We start from the raw sequence: 17736 nt of genomic DNA on the forward strand, positions 1-17736 counted from the left end.
GAATCCCTGAGAAACATCATTTCATAATGTGTTTGAAATGAAAAAAACAATGTTATTTTGTGTATTTGGAATAATATAATGTGTTTGCGTGGTTTATAGTTAAAAAAAAACATATTATTTTTCACATACCGTACATTTTTTAGCGTCTGGTGTAAGCCCTGCATAGGAATGAAGTGTTCATATTTCAAAACCTTTTAGCAGTAATAACAATGCAGTGACAGTCATTTATTAATTTGTAACAAGAGTATGCAGCAAAGGGGTCATAGCATGAAAATCTAACTTTGTCATGTTTAGGTCCTATAATTGGGTCCCCAGTGCTTGTATAATCTTAGAAAAAGTGAAAAAGAAAAACCCAGTAACTTAGTTTTGGTAAACCATTCTCTGCAAGCATGTGAAAAATTAGGTTGTTAAGATTTCGCCTGTTTTGTGAGGTAGGTAGCAAGGCCAATTACAATAATAATGCCCCTTAATCTGCACTATCAAATCACGGCACTGCTCTTTATTGTAGAGAAAGAGAGAGACCAAAAAATATTTGACAGTACAATTGAGTTTCAATTGCAACAAACCACCATTATTCCAATCAGTGTTTGAATTTCATCAGCTCATTTGCATTTTAAAGGACACACCCAAAAACGGCACATTTTTTAACCTACAAAGTGGGGATTTTAACATGTTATAATAAATTATCTGTGGGGTATTTTAAGCGAAAACTTCACATAAGCACTCTGGGGACACCAAAGACTTTTTTACATCCTAAAAAATTTCATAATATGACCCCTTTAACACCTAGTGGCCGTTGTTGGTAAAACCGCTAAAAGTGTAACACAAATCTCGTTGTATGTGATACTTTTATATATAACATAGATAGTTTATTGCGTTAATTTTATTTAGTACAATAAATGTTACTGCTTACTTTTTTTATATATATATATTTTTATATATTATAAAAACTTTAAAAGTGTCTTTTAAAACAACAAACTGCTTTGCCTTTACTGTTTGGTCTAATTTATCCATACCAAATATTTTTTAGATTTTTAATGAAATCAAGCCATTAGTTTTGTAAATAAATTTGGCAAAATTTTGGCATTTGTATACAAAACTATTTCAAGCATTTAAACATGGAACATAAAAAACTAAATGTGACCCTGTCTGTGGAATACAGGCAAAAGTATCATAATCTAATGATGAGATTAGGAGCATCAAAGTTTGATTCTATTCATTGATTTCAATCATTAATATGATCATAATCAATATTAAAGATATCAAGGTTTTATAGTTACTATGTAAAAAAAAAACAGTACATTACAAAAAAATTACTTTAGCTGGTTTTTCACAGGTAGGGTAACAAAATCTGAGTAGTCACTGTCAGATTTATAAAAGTGTACATATGTAAATGAGACCTGTGTGAGGTCTTACTCTCTTAAGGAGTGCAGGCCTTTCATATTTTATGTGGTCTCATGACAAAAGAATTCTGAGGATTTTGTAAAGTGCTGACACAGATGAGGTCCCGGCGCAAAGCATTTAGATTTTTTAATAGCAAAGACGCCTCTGGTTTTCTATTCCTCAGATCTGCTAATTCATCCGAACGTCGGATCACATGACCGACGTGCCTCATGAAACATAACACTGTGGAAAAACATAAAAGAATGAAAGAAGGAGATTTGGTTTATTATGTCCAGCTGTTAGTTACGCAGCCCCCTCGGTCTGTGTTGTAACACACTGTGTGTGTGGCAGACGATTATTTACACTCATAAGCGGTGTGGGCTTTAGGTCTCTGTAGCGATATAATAGTTCTTAAAACGTCAGAATTAAGATATCTATTTATTAATGTAGCTTCTGTGTAAAGATGATATTAAGGCATGTAAAAAAAAATATTTGTATGCAATGATATCCTCACACACAGCAAACTGTTTTAAAATAACTTAAACTCCAATATAAACAATTAAGAGTTCAGCCATATTACCAACTGGTTTTACAAATGCACGCTAGTGGCAGAAGCTGTTTAAACTGGTCATGACTGGTGCAGCCATAATGGGTGACCAGACAAAACATATCTGATACTGGTAGCCAGTAATAACGTTTAAATGGTCAGTTAATCTGCTTTCCAAATGAACAGTTTTAGCAAATGAGACTGTTTTTGTCATCAGGGATGTTTAGGAACGGAAATGACCCAATTCACATCTCAGCTGTAGTTGACTTGTACTGACCTCTGACCTTTAAACTGTTTAGTCCCCCAGCGAGAGCGACAGAGAGAGAGAGAGAGAGAGAGAGAGAGAGAGAGAGAGAGAGAGAGAGAGAGAGAGAGAGAGAGAGTGAGAGAGATGGCCTCTGGCGTCCCCTAGTGGAGAGAGTCAAAATTTCATATCCTACCCTGGACTATTCCTACTGTATGTGGTTTTATAATTTCACACTGTACATTTGTGAAGTATAGGTAAAAAGGGCCGCTAACGAAGGTGTTTTCAGCAACATAAAAATAGTCTCTGGTTTTCCCAGAATGTGTCTGTAAAGTTACGGTGTTGAACATGGCCATTTGTGGCTGCTTGAAAAACGCGCTGTTTTTGTGTGTGTTTCTTTAAATGCAAAGAAAGCTTCTGTTCCCCTTCCCATATGCAAAGTAAGGGGTAGAGCGCTTACACATGTGCTTTGGACTACACCAAAACGTGTCTGTGGCAGAAGATTGAACTACGCGCTCATAAGGCGGAGTCTGTGAACGGTTATGGTTGGGGCAGAATCAATGTGACATCACATTGATAGGGGATCCCCAACAGATGTTACACAAAGAAGAATAAATGGATATGTATCCACCTGTTTCTTGACGTAAATGTGGGTGCCGCCATCTTTGAGCTTAAAGTTTATGACTTCCGGTGAGCCACTAAAGCTAATGGTAGTCTATTGCAAAGGACACAAGTGTGCCGTTTTGACTGGCTGTTTAATGTTTATTATGAAATCCAGGAAGACCGACATAATTTGTGCAGCTATGGGTTGTCATAATAGCTAATACAAACGCAGTAAATCTCTACAAAACATTTGTTTTAATCCCATGCACAAGAGCTGAATGTGTATGTTGCGCACATGCACACAAGATCTGTATTTACAAATCCATCCAGTAAAACCTTTCATAGAAACTGACAATAAATACAATAATTGTTTAAAAACAAATAATATTATGATGATAAAAATATGCTGGTTTAGCTGATTTATTTATTCTGCTACTATATATTATTACAAAAATGCAATTACAGTACAGAATATATATATACAACATAATCTGCTTAGTTAATGTTTAAAACAGTTCGTAATGTGTTTGCGCGTACTTTTATGATGTTTTAAATTAAAAAGCAAATACTTTTAAAAGTAAGCAAATAATTTCATAAGCTCATGTCTTCACCTAGTACGTAAGTAAGAAGCGATGTAATATTTAACGGATATAAATGAAAACAATACTCAATACATGTGGTAGTTTAATATGTTTATTATGGTTTGTTCAAATAACTTACAATGTGTTGAATGAGAAAGATACTGCTGACTGTGTCGGACCGCATGAAGTTCGACGTGTCGCCATAAACAAGTCCATTAAAAATTACTGTTTAAAAAAACCTCACACAAGAGGGACAGTTGTGACATTTAAAACCATCCCCTGAAAAAAAACATGAAGGCTTGGTAAATTCCATGTACAAACACTCGACTGACTTTCCCATTGTAAAGATACTGGTATGTCTGTGTGGTTTTATATTTGCGCATTGAAGACCTGCGATCCTCCGATCAACAACACGAAATGATTGAATATATCTTCATATATCAAGCCACTTCTTAATTTCATCCTCACACTGGTTCATACATGGAAGGTGTAGTAAATATTAACTGTTTAAATCATGTTTTATGCGTGCTCCTACTACACTGTTTTCTACCGGCTGTCTATTGAACCAGAAGTCTCGCACCGGAAAGGAAATACGTCACATCACTTACTTCCGCGTTCAAGAAAAAGGTGGATAATAACAGAATTTTTCTGCAAACACACACTGGCGACTCATTTTCTGATAGAAACACTTTTTAAACAGCGTTATATCATTATATTAAGTTATATATTAAACATGTTGGTAAAGTTACTAAATTTAGCACTAAAAATGAACCAAGACAAAGATAAAGGGAATATAACTGGTTACACTGCAAGCTAAAAGTAGGCTTGATATATTTAAGCTATTTAATAAAAAATTATTTCCTATAATTTATAATTAATAAAAATATAATAAAAAACAACAAACAAATAAAAATGCAACGACATATAGATAAAACAAAAATGAAATGGTTCAGTGGTACACTTAAGGTAAAACCATATTACTTGGATGTGTACACCGTAACTTTTATAAGGTGTGTTAATATTTATTTTACTACTGTGAAAATATGTATCGTCTTGTTGAATATTATACACAATTTTTTATAGTAATTTATCTTCTTTCTTTCAAAAACAAAAAATATTTTATAATTTTGCAGAAAATTAAATTTAAAACCTTTCATTTATTACAATTTTCGCTATGTAAGTTAAGTATTTTTTATGGTTACCAATTCATATGTTTTAATGCTTGGAGTTTTACATTATTTTCTGTTAAAATTAAATTTTTTTTACAAAAATGGTGATGACCCAGTGTTAAAATCTTACCTCCAGCCACCGACAGATGGCGCTATCTGCCAATACAACACTACAGAAACCTGCTGTCATTGATTCAGACTCAAAGCTCTGCCAACATCTTACCTCTTATGAAATAAATTGTGCTTTGGATCAATTTCATTTAAACAAATGTATCCACTGTCACTTTAACTGATCAGTGTCAGATCAGCGGTGTATCTGTCAGCAGTCATTGTTATCACAAAACTGATTCTGGCATCAGCAAACCTGTCAGTCAAACAGATTGACCGTTGGCCCTCCAACAAATCAATAACTCATCTTTAATCATCTGAGTGAATTTGGGTTTGGTTATGTTGTTGACTTAAAGCCCAACCCATTTCAGCTGTTTCTGCACACATTTTCTTCTCAGTTCTTTTGATAAAGGTTGATATTTCACCAGCTTGGCAGTAAAACGGTCAATATGCACGTACAAACAAGAGGTTTGAGGTCATGAGCTCATAAACTCTGCAAAGCTTATCACACATGTGCATGTGCACGTTCAGTGTCAGATGATCCTCAAAACATTATTATGTCACACACAGGTGCTGCTGACACACTATACTACTGTGCATATGTATGGATATGTTTGTTCTCCACAGACCTGTACATGGATGTTAGAAAACATTTTTGCAGCACTTTAAAGAGCACCTTTTGTCCGATTCACATTCTTACATTTCCTTTTGGTGTGTATTAGTACATGTTAACGATATGCAAAAGGTACAAAACCCAAAGTAAACAATGAAGCATCTCCAACAAAAATATATTTTCTTGGACAACAACAAACACACGGATTGAAGGCAACAGTTAACTTCATGGGATTGGTGATGTAGTAAAGACCGACATTATCATAATTCCTCCCGCTTCAGACTCAAAGCCTGTAAGTCAACTCCTGTCAGCATTGCATTGTGAGCGAATCTTTAAAACATGGTAAGGAGCGTCACGTTTCCGGCTGACGTCAGAGGTATTCAGGCTAATCACAATGTACAGATTAGTTGGCCAATCAGGGACACAGAGCTTTTCAAATCTGTGCGTTTCAGAAAGAGAGTGAAATCTGGAGCTACAAAAATGTACGATATGTGGATAATAATGTGTTTTTAACCACAAACCACGCAAACACATTGTATTACACCAAATATACAAAATAACATTGTTTTCAGCAATGAAATGGGTGCACTTTAACTTTCAAAATTAAGTTAAACAAATTCAACTTGTTTTTATAAGTTATGTCAACTGTTTGCATGTCAAAACTTTAAATAGTAGGTTGAATTGACTTGTCAAACCAAGCTGTTTTAACTCCATGCTTCATATTTTTACAGTGTGGATATTTGGCCGATATATAGCTATTTGAAAATCTGCAATTTAAGGGTTCAAAACAGTCGGAGCCGATGGTGCAGTGGACAGTGCTCCGACATATGGTGCAGACGCACTTCAGGCGACCCGAGTTCGAATCCTGGCTTAAAGGTATAGTCTACTCATTTTCAATATTAAAATATGTTATCATGTTTTTATTGTGTTGTATTGTGCTACTTAGCTGTATTTCTTTAGTTATGAAGGTTTAAATAAAAAAAACTGCAGTTTGATTGATATTAATTGGAATGCACAATTAAAAAATAAGATTGTTGATACATCCCTCTATCATCTGTGTGCGTGCACGTAAGCGCTGGAGCGCGCTGCGACACTTCGATAGCATTTAGCTTAGCCCCATTCATTCAATGGTATCAAACAGAGATAAAGTTAGAAGTGACCAAACACATCAACGTTTTTCCTATTTAATGTGGCACTAGCTGGTTTATGCTGGTCCTCCCAGCCTGACAAAGCTGGCCATGCTGGTGGGCCAGCTGGTCTTCCAGCCTGACCAGCTAAGTCCAGCTAGACCAGCTTAAAAAGTGACCAAAACACTAGACCAGCTTGCTACACCAGCAAAACCAGACCGGCTAAAACCAAGCTGGGAGACCAGCTAAAACCAGCTCACCAGCTTATGCTGGTCTTAGCTGGATTTTTCAGTAGGGTCAGCAGATCTCCGATGACAGATCTCAAGTCAGCTGCTGTCTTTGAGCTTTGTATAAACAGCGCTGCAGGCTCTGAGTCAGGTGATGAATGTAGGCCAACTGCAAACAAGTACACAAACATATTTGTTTGCAAGCATTAATTGTGAGTGTTTTTTCAGATCGCAAAAAGCTTCTGAAAGTAACGCAGTTTGACACCCAAGAAGATCTTGTCCATCTCTCTTTCTTTCTCTCTCTCTGGTCATGGATTTGAGATTTCCTCCTCATGCGAGAAGTTTCCGGGATACATGTTTCCCAGCACGCACTGTTGCTGTACTGTGAGGTCAAAGACATGCTGACCAAACACTAAGAGATTAAAATCAAAAACACACAATGTTTCTCATCCCCAGTATTGCCTGCCGCCAGCATATTGTGTTGCTGATACGCTTCTTACAACCTTAACCAACTAGATTTATTTGGTAGAAATGCCATGCCGACTGACCAACCTGGCAATGCTTGACTAACATTAAACCATCACAAATCATTTTAAGGTGTTTCGGTCACCATGGCATGACTCCTCTCCTTGTTTTGCTCAGATTCAATCATGCAGAAACGGACTTGGTGAGCGGAAGTATGAGAGGAATTCCCTCGACTCTGCAAAAATGTATCTCTCTTAAGCCTCACTGTATGGCTCGAACCATGAAAACACTTTATACCGCAGATGTTTACTGGCATGCCGGGAAGAACACAGAGACCCGGACATACCCGGAATATCTGCACACGCTCGCTCTTTAAGCACAGAGATTAAGGAAAGCCGGGCAGTAACAACATGCCGATTAAGTGCTTAATGCTGTTTCAGTGTCAGAATGTCGCATCAGTTCCGTATATTATGCAGGATGTGTTTATTCATATATACTTAAATATTACAAATAAAGGTTTTTCAGATTATAAGAAGGTAAGAAATAAATGGTTCTTTCGTAAAAACCAAAAATGGTTCTTGTCTCTGAAGAACATCATAACCACCCTTGTTGTGTAAGACAGGAACAATGTTATTTACCGATTGCTTTGCTTAAACCGCTGTACTGGTCACGTTCTAGCTTCCTACTGGAAACCATTTCCATAAACAACACCCAAAAGCAGACATTACCGGTCAGCATGGTTCATTTCCAGTCAAGAGACCTTTGAAATTTAGGTTAGTCACAAAGTATCCTATAAATAGTTTAAATTTAGTGTTAAAGGAAGCGGAAATATAGCAATAACACCAGTAAATAAGAAGCGTGAGAGCTTAAATCCCGGAAATGTACGCAGAATTATGGGAAGCAGGACTTTCTCTCCGTGGGCTACTGGGTCCAGAGAAATAACTGTCAGTGTTCTGCAGTCCCACACCCTGATTCAGCTCCGTGTTTGTTACTCATACATTGTTTCTTCACTTCCTCAGTTTCTCTTTTACTGCACTTCTGATGTTTTCTGTGGAAGCGAGTCACTACTGAGGGTCCAGGCTGGTGGGTTGAAGCGATTCCCACGACCCGCTGCCCTTCCTACTTACACACTTTTCGAAAAGATTGTCTGGATTTTTTCTCAGGGCACCGGGTATAAAAATAGAGCCAGATGGGAACCGTGAAAAATAAGGGATCTCAGGACTGAAAAGTTGAAAGCCACTTTACACAATCCACGAGTACGTCTATGATCTTTGTGTGTGTGAAGCAAATCAGAAAATGGGTCACTTGCGCCCACCAAATAATGGGGCAGGTCGTAGGCTGTTCAAAATGTTTTCTATTGTTCATCAGGATGTCTTTTTAGGTTTAGTTTTATGACATGATGAAATTTATTTTTAACCGAATATCTTAAGTGTCACATTTGACCCCCGAACTAATCCTGGTGATCTGTTATATGCAGGTGAGGTGAGCAGAGAGTGCAGGTGCACATAAAACTAGACACGGTTCCAATACAAAACACATCTAGACTAACACTTATTAGTGCTGACTGAACAAATGTTTTTTATTATACAAATTATATCATTCACAGGGTTTTTAAAAATCAGGCAGTATTGCTCATGATCTTTTTTATGACTCTATTTGACGGTTTGCCACTGTACGTTAGTGTTAACGACGACAGTGGGGCTTCTGGCCTTAGTCAAACGAGTTTCTGTTACTGTTTTAAAGATCAGATGGGGGGCCCCATACATAGATTCGAACTGGGCCCACAAATTTGCTAAATCCTCAACTATGGGTAATATACTTATGCTGCAATAGTTAGCCTGTCTGGAACCGAGCTGACTTAAACCACATCACTGTGTGACACTTGCATTACATGTGAACGGCCCCTACGCTAATAGGATTTTTTTCTCGTCCTCGACCCTGAGGACAATGAGACAAACAGACCCAGTTCCCGTAAATGTGAAGGTCGGAACATCCCTGATTTACTAGCCGTCCTTCACATGATGCCCAGCTGATGCCTGACCAACGTCAGTCAACGACTTTTTTTTCTCCCGGCTAAAAAAGTCCGGGTTTTTTTTCTCCTAGGGGTTTTTTCAACCCGGGGAGTCAGCCTTCATTGGCTTAACTTAGCACCCTCTTCTATACGTTACATTAGTAATACGCTCGCTTATAGTGTTGAATCAAATCCGCAGCAAATTTTGCTGCTTATGCTATCTGTATTATGTTATGCTATCTGTTGATTTTTCTGTGTTTTTCCCTGCTTCTATTAATGTAAAGCTGCTTTGAAACAATTACCAATTGTGAAAAGCGCTATATAAATAAAATTGAATTGAATTTCTCTTTCTGTCTCTCTTTTTCTTTCTATCTCTCCATATGATTACCATCTTCTTTGGACAAAAAAAGGTTTATTTATTTATTAGAGGTTTATATTACAATTATTTCAAAATATTCAAGTAAAACACTAAAAACTAATCTACGGTACTTCGCAAAATCACCATGCCACCATTAGATTTGTATTTGCAATAGTGACCATATATAATTATTTCTCAATCTTTTTATTAGAATACAATGCATTATTAAAAAACAAGGCATTAAAATTATAATCTTACACTTGATCAATAGCAGGAACCTGCTTTCTCTTTTAAACCTAAATGAAATGAAACCACAATTTCCAATTCAAATCAAATGACTTCAGGACTTTAGTTTCCTCAAACAAGTTCAAGATGTGTTTAGTGCCTAGAAAGAGATCACGCTTAATACTGACTTTTACTGGGACCTGGGACTAGCGCAGGTGTTTTCAAACCGTGGGTTGGGACCCACTAGACTAGTGGGTTGCACAGTGGGATTAGGTGGGTCCGGCAAAGTTACTTGGTTGTTGTAGTGAATGACACAAAAACAGTTTTGTCCTATTAATGACAATTAGTAGCAATGGTTTTAATTTTGAAAAGTATTTTGGTGAGTCCTGAGATAAAATATACTAAAGTCTAGGATTAGACTACTGGACTAGACAACACATGAATAAAGAGATGTGTGGACGATAAGTACATGTTTTAATAGTAATGACAATACTGATGGATATATGGATGAATGAAACTGGACTTCTGTGTTCTAGTTTGTAAATCAGATGGCAGTCAAACACTAGTCATGTCCTGTGTGATAGGTTGCAATGGAAACTTTAAGAACCAAGAAGCCAAGAACATAAAGTATTAGTGTCAATCAGCTTAATGCATTACAAACACACACTGTACCGTACCGTACTGTAATGAACACACACACTCGCTTTAAAATCGTCTGATCAATGACAGATATTCAATATGTCCATCACGGGCCAGAGTTCAAATCTATTTACTTACATAGGAGCATTTTATGGATATACTCTATTACAAAAAAAAACATATAACACCATATAAAAATCTAAAGCTTTTAACTGCTACAGTAATGGTGATTTGACGCGTCGTCAAATCACCGGAAGAAAAATGCACGACTACATATTCTGAACGTTCTGAATGTGGGCGGGTCTTGAGGCCAGATGATTGACAGTAGATGATAACATTCTTTGATTGACAGCTGCACAGGATGAGCTAACGTTAGCTTGCTTTGCTCGTGTTCATAATCAACATTATCTCACAAAGTTCCGTGGGATAGTCACTGAATTTTTTTGCTCATTTTTCCGTGGCATTCTCACGGAGCTCCGGAATTTCTTTTCCATGGCCCTGCCACGGACTTTCTTTTCATTCTCACGGATTGGCTACTCAACTACCCCTTCCCATTCTCAAACCATTGTCGCTTCGGTTTGGTGTTTGCATTAGTATGTCACTGTAATTATTGGTTTATACTTTTTTTCATATTTATTCTTTTATATTTTCTAAACTTTAAACAATTGTCGCCTGGTGTTGGGGTTAGAGTTGAGTTTGGGTAAGGATGTAATTTTATGTAAATCTAACCCTACACCGAAATGACATTTGTAAGAAAATAAGACAAAACAGTTGAGTAACCAATCTGTGAGAATTTTTTGCTCATTTTTCCGTGGCATTCTCACGGATCTCTGCATTTTTCCGTGGCCCTGCCACGGACTTTCTTTTCAATTCCGCTTTAAGTGGTGCTAAAGCATGACTATAGCAGCACAATATGGTTCTACACAAGTGCTACAAAGGTTCTACATAGGTGATGTAGCACTTAAAATGGTTCCCCTATATGATTACGAGCCAGTGAACCATGTGTATGCCCCTTTTCCACAAGAAAGAACCTGGTGAGCGTGTGACGCGCTATTCTTTTATGCTGCTGAATGATCTCCCCTGCAGCGCGGAGAGTGAGGAGCTCCCAGTTTGCAAACATTTCTTGTTGTGAATGTTAATCTAAATGTAAATCCCTCATTTAAAGGAGCTGAACCATGACTTCGTTGTTGCGATGATACCATAGACTGTAAAAAAGATGGACGACGCCCGTTCGCTCTCTTCCATTGGTGAAAAGGGAAGCCGCCAGTGTCCCGATATGGTGCTGACATCTTGGGTCTTGAGTCTGCGCACGCAGTAGCGATTTCGTGACCAGTCATGCGCAGTAGTGAGCAGGAAGTAAAGCTGCGAAGTCAAGACCCCGTCCTCGCTCTCGCAGAGTGCGCATATCACACGGTATCACAGCTGTCAATCATGACGTGACACCGCCGTTTTTATATCATAACTAAACACAAACTTATTTTAAAAACAAAAACTACTGTAAATGACAGAAACCAGCTTCGGAAAAAAGATATTTGAAGTGTAATTAAATTTTTTAGTTGGTCTCAAGTCCCATTAAAAAACATGGAGAGGCGGGCTTTATGACCTATACTGGGACCAGTCACTGGGGGGGGCGATCGAAACATTTTGGCTTCACTTTTCAGGGCTTCCCTACTGAAAAATCCAGCTAAAACCAGCATAAGCTGATAGCTGGTTTTAGCTGGTTTAAGGTGGTTTACGCTGGTCCTCCCAGCCTGACAAAGCTGGTCATGCTGGTGGGCCTGCTGGTATTCCAGCATGACCAGCTAAGTCCAGCTAGACCAGCTTAAAATGTGACCAAAACACAGCTTGCTACACCAGCAAAACCAGCTTCCTACACCAGCAAAACCAGCTAAAACCAAGCTGGGGACCAGCTAAAACCAGCTCACCAGCTTATGCTGGTCTTAGCTGGATTTTTCAGTAGGGTTGTGCGGCACGCTTGGATGATACGCGCATCCTCAGTACGGCACGCCCCTTACGGAATTGTTTCTGCATCTTATCCACACTGAGGGCTTTCCGGGAATGTTATGGGAATGTTATAGGTCCTCTTTCCGGGAGCGATCCCAGAACTTTTTTGGGACGTGTTTGCGTACACAAAAGCCTGTCTGCCAATTTTACGGGTATTTTCTGGTGTGCTGTGTCAATGAGGTTTTACAGTGAAACACACCTGTACCTTATTACAAAATTTTTTTTTTTAATGCTGTACTTTTATCTATAGTGGTTTTGTGACTCTTTTTTAAAGTATCAGATTAGGCACGAGTAATGTTTTAAAAGTATCAGGAAAAACAAACAAACGATACCCATCCCTAGTTTCTGTATGCTGTATATATTCTACCCTTACAAAAATTTTGGTGTATCAATTACCATTGGAAAAAACATGACCTTGGGGTCAGGGTGCACAGAATGCCTTTAATTGAAATGTAACTGTGCCTCAGAATGTGCAGGTACCTGATACACGTGTCTACGTCAATGAACAGAGAATACACCCAGGTGAGCATGCATAAGGCAGAGTCTGAACTCGGCATCGCTGGTGAAAGTTCATTCAATTAGACTGAGGCATTTTATTGTTGGCAAGCATCAAGTCAGAAACTAGGTGAGAGCTTACAGTCAGAACAAGACCATTTCTTTAAAAATGAAACCTATATGCATATGAGATCAAATAAATGTGCATTAGCTTGTTATGTATGTTATGAATGAAGCAGAATTTATAAACTGGCGTGACAAAGACTCTTCGAGCTAATTACCTGACAGTAAACAAGCATTTCCTGGATATACAAGAGCGCCAAGGAGGAAAAGGTACAATGGAGCTTTTAATAGATCTGTAGCATATGCTGTCCATGGGATGACACATACTCTGTGTTCCTGCTAGCCTAACAGAACGGCGTGTACCACTATGTGTCAGCAGGTTTTAGTTGAACACTTTTCTTTAGTATCATGTTCAGTGCAGTTTCATTACAACAATTAACCAATCTATCTGATTTATTGCTCTAAAAACCTTTAATAATATGCGCTATTCGTTGTGATTATTCATCGTCACTGCATGGTGAGGTGATGTGTCATTATTAATGAACTAAGAAATCTTAGGGTCCTGAGGGTTTAAAATGACACATACCTGCAACACATACGTGATGTGAAGTGACATATAGGTCACCCAACTTGTTTATCTATTTAAAAAGACAGCGACCAGAATGCATTGCTGTTAAAGCCATAAATAGCCTAATGAGCTAAACAACAACAAAAACTAAAACTAAAGTCCCTCTTATAGCTGTGGTTTCTGTTCTCAAAATGAGATTTAAGCAGGTCACAACCCACCCCCTTTGCTGTTTCATTACTACAGAAATGAATCCTATAGTGGCCTGTTGAAGTTAAACTGTATCATTTAGGATATTGAGTAAGTTGTGGGTCCTCTCTGGAGGTCATACACCCCACTCAACCAACCCTGTGCAGGACTGGATCTCATGGTGTCTGATTCCTAATCCTTTAATCTTTTGGCATAGGGTTGTTTCCATTAGCATTTACATAAGTTGTGTCTGCACTGTTCCCCAATCAGTCTTGTAACTGCAGAAGCAATTTAAATTCAATTATAGGATTCATTTTAGGGCCCACACCATTGGTTTGTGTTTTTGTTTCATTTCTTAATTCATATAGTGATGATGATATGATATTTGCCAATATTTCATTTGATGTTGCTCATAAGGTGACCATGCCATTCTTCCCGGACGCGTCCTGGCCAGGATTTCTGGTGCGTCTTCCGGAAGTCGATTGCATACGTCATAGAGGATTATTATTGTTATTACAGAAAAGCAACCGTTACATTTTATGGTAAGAATGAAACTATGATTTTATTTCGTATGGTTTTAAATGAATGGCGTATGCCGTGAACAAATACAACTTCCGAAAGACGCACCCGAAATCCTGGGAAAAATGGCCCGTATGATCACCCTAGCTCATTCTAGAGACATTTATTTGTTTTGTTTATTCGTAGATAGTTCACACAAAAATGAAAATTTACTCACTCTCGTTGTTACAAACCTGTATAATTTTTTTGTTCTGATAAACACGAAGGAAGATATTTTGAGGAATGTTTGAAATCAAACCGATCATGAGCCCTATTCACTACAATGAAAGTCAATGGGGCTTCTCGAGTAGGTTACAAACATTCCTCAAAATATATTAATCAGAACAAAGAAATGTATGCAGGTTTGTAACAACATGAGAGTGAAAAAATGATGACAGAATTTAAATTATTGGGTGAACTATCCCTTTAAATGATTGAAACTACATTTCCCAGAATCTCTCGGCGGCCAGAACTTTCCAGTTACAGTCAATTTCAACTATATATTTTTATATGGTTGCATTTCACGTTTTATAGAGGGGAAGAACACAATAATTCAAAATAATTTATTATTAAACTACAAAACTAGACTGACTACCAGTGAGGTAAAACGGTTTCGATCTTCCTTGTTCCCAGCTTCCCTCTTGTGGCTAGAAGGGATACAGCTACGGCCAAAACCGCGTGAAATCTCGCCATAGAGACAGAGCGCAGCGCGTCACAACCTGAAAACCACGCCCACCGGGGGGGAAAGCAATCCAACAGTCTCCATTGACTTTGTATTGCAAAAGGCCGCCTCCTTGTCATTTCTGGCTTATAACAAAAAACTGAATAATGCCTAAAAGCTGCTTTGGGACAATATGTACAGCTAACAAGCCAAAGAACACAGAAATAAGTTTTTATAAGCTGTCGACAGGGCTCTCAAGTTTTGAAGACAGGCAAGAGTGACACCCCTCCAAACACCCCCCCCCACCACCCCAAATATTATTTAACTATTAGGTTGTATACTACTAACCTTATTGCAATCCACTATTCCATTGTATTCCCTGTGTGTCATAAATGGGACTAATTTACATTTGGGAATGGATTTTTTTACAATGAAGACTTCCTGATTCATTATTCACTGTGTAAATACACGTACACATTTCCAGTACAAACACATCATTTTACTGTTTGCATTTCTATGCTCACATAGAAACCTTAGCCAAGGATTTTTTGACAAAATAAACTTTTAACCAGAAAATAAGATAAATGTGTGTGTTCACATAAATGTAAACATAAACCGGATTTGCTAATCTTATAGGTTAATATTATTAGTTGATAGCCACTGTGTTAATCTGGAAATTATACAGATCTAAAATTTAGAAAAGGGGACTGACCAACAAGTGATCTACCTTAATACTGAGTTGTCAAGATGCATTATGATGTGGTTTTCAGGACAGGGTTTAGATTAAGCCAGGACAAGGCCTTAGTTATATTAGGATGTTTATGTAGTTTTTACAAGCACAAAAATATTACAGGTGTGCATCTTGAGACAAAACAACGTGACTGATGTATTTTAAGATATGTTAGTGCAAGCTACTTTTAGTTAAGAACTAAAACTCAAACAGGCATTTTAGTCTTGAACAAGACTTAAGCCCTGTTTGGGAAACAGCCCCTATGTCTATACTGTAGGTCAGGGGTCTCCAACCTTTTTATAAGCAAGGGCTACCACAATGGATAAAACAATCTGGATGGGTACTTACTACTTTCTGATATAGTTTAATCAAAACGTTTTTCTTTTACTTGTTGTTTTATTTTACTTTACTTGTTGATACGTTTTAGTATTGTTTAAAATGTTAAGATAGGTAAACCAAGCCAAGCTAATATTAAAAATACCATGTTGAACCCTCAAAAACTTACTAGGAATACACATTATACTACCATACCAAAGACAAATACACAGGTGCCTTACACTTTTTAAAAGGAAGGAGTTCAAATGTTAAAATATTAATATTTTAAATGAAATGAAACAAACATATTTAATAAGCTATAATTTAATTATATTATTAGATTTAAAAAAAGTTATTTTACTGCAAATATAAGGTGAAATGCCCATTAAAAGCTCAATTTGCACGTTTGATCCAGTTTTTCCACAAAAAAAAAACTAGTTTTATAAAAGGATACACTTCACAATCACCTGGTGTTTCGCTGCATGAAATGATCTGCCTGATGCGTTCAGTACAACAACTGTACATAATGCAATGCATCACGCCAGCACATGACTTTAAAACCTGTTACGTTAATAAGCAATATATAGACGCGTGCTTTTACTGGTGACTGACCTGCTCCCTTCCTGGAGAATATTTCTGTGATTGATTTTGCAGCATCTCGCTGCGTCTGTCTCTCTCTCTTTCACATGTCAACCTGAGATGACTGCACGGCGGGTCAGAACAGCCGCCAGGTCAACATGGCCAGTCCGCCCTGCACACACCTTGTACTACTGATGTTCGCTCTGCTCGGCCCCCTGCGGATTGATAAACGCGCTAAATCCATGCTGCTGACTCAGATCAGGGGAGCAGACAAAACTTGACGCAGCATGCCGCCTTTCATTGGTTGTTGCGTTAAATCTTACCCAGATACAATAGTGCTATTTTCTGATTGGCTATTGTGTAGCCTATTTCTTTTTTTTTGATTGGCTGATAAGTGGCAGGCTCTAGGGGATACGCGCTTGATTCCTGCCGGTTTCCATAGTGAGAGCGGCGCGACCAGATAACTTTTGTGCGCTGCGGCATATATTAAATATATTATAAATAGTTTTTCTGCGTGAGAAATACAATGTGTGGCGGGAGTGCGTGACAAAAGACCGAAATGAGTGACTGTCACGCTCAATGCGTGACACTTGAGAGCCCTGTGTCGAGCCGTAAAACCCAGTCTTTAAGGAGAATAAAGTGGATCGCCGATTACGTTTCCCCCTATTGGACGCAGTTTTACTAATAGGAGTACTATGAAAAGTTGCCTGTTTCCATTTCTGTGTCTAAACGCTCGTTTTTTGAAGTCGACAGCTTATAAAAAATTATTTCTTTATTTTTTTGGCGTGTTAGATGTACACCTTGTCACACAGCAGCTTTTAGGTATTATTCTGTTTTTAAGTTTAATCTGTAAATAAGTTTTTATAAGCTGTCGACCCCTAAAGATGAGCGTTTAAAGACACAGGGATGGAAACGGGCAACTTTTCGTGGTGCTTCTATTGGTGGAGCTGCGTCCACTGGGGGGAAGCGTGGTCGGCGATCCACTTTGTTCTCCTTGAAGGCTGGGTTTTGCGGCTCGACAGCTTGTAAAGGCTTATTTCTGGGTTCTTTGGCTTGTTAGCTGTACATATTGTCACACAGCAGCTTTTAGGCATTATTCAGTTTTTTGTTATAAGCCAGAAATGACAAGGAGGCGGCTTCTCGCAATACAAACTCAATGGAGACGGTTGGATTGATTTCCCCCCCGGTGGGCGTGGTTTTCAAATTTGCATAACGGCGCTCTGTCTCTATATGAGCGCTGTTTTCCATCTTAATCCTATCCCCAAACTTAACCCTAA

The sequence above is a fragment of the Misgurnus anguillicaudatus genome, chromosome 6 (genome assembly GCF_027580225.2).
Source record: "Misgurnus anguillicaudatus chromosome 6, ASM2758022v2, whole genome shotgun sequence".
NCBI lineage: Eukaryota > Metazoa > Chordata > Actinopteri > Cypriniformes > Cobitidae > Misgurnus > Misgurnus anguillicaudatus.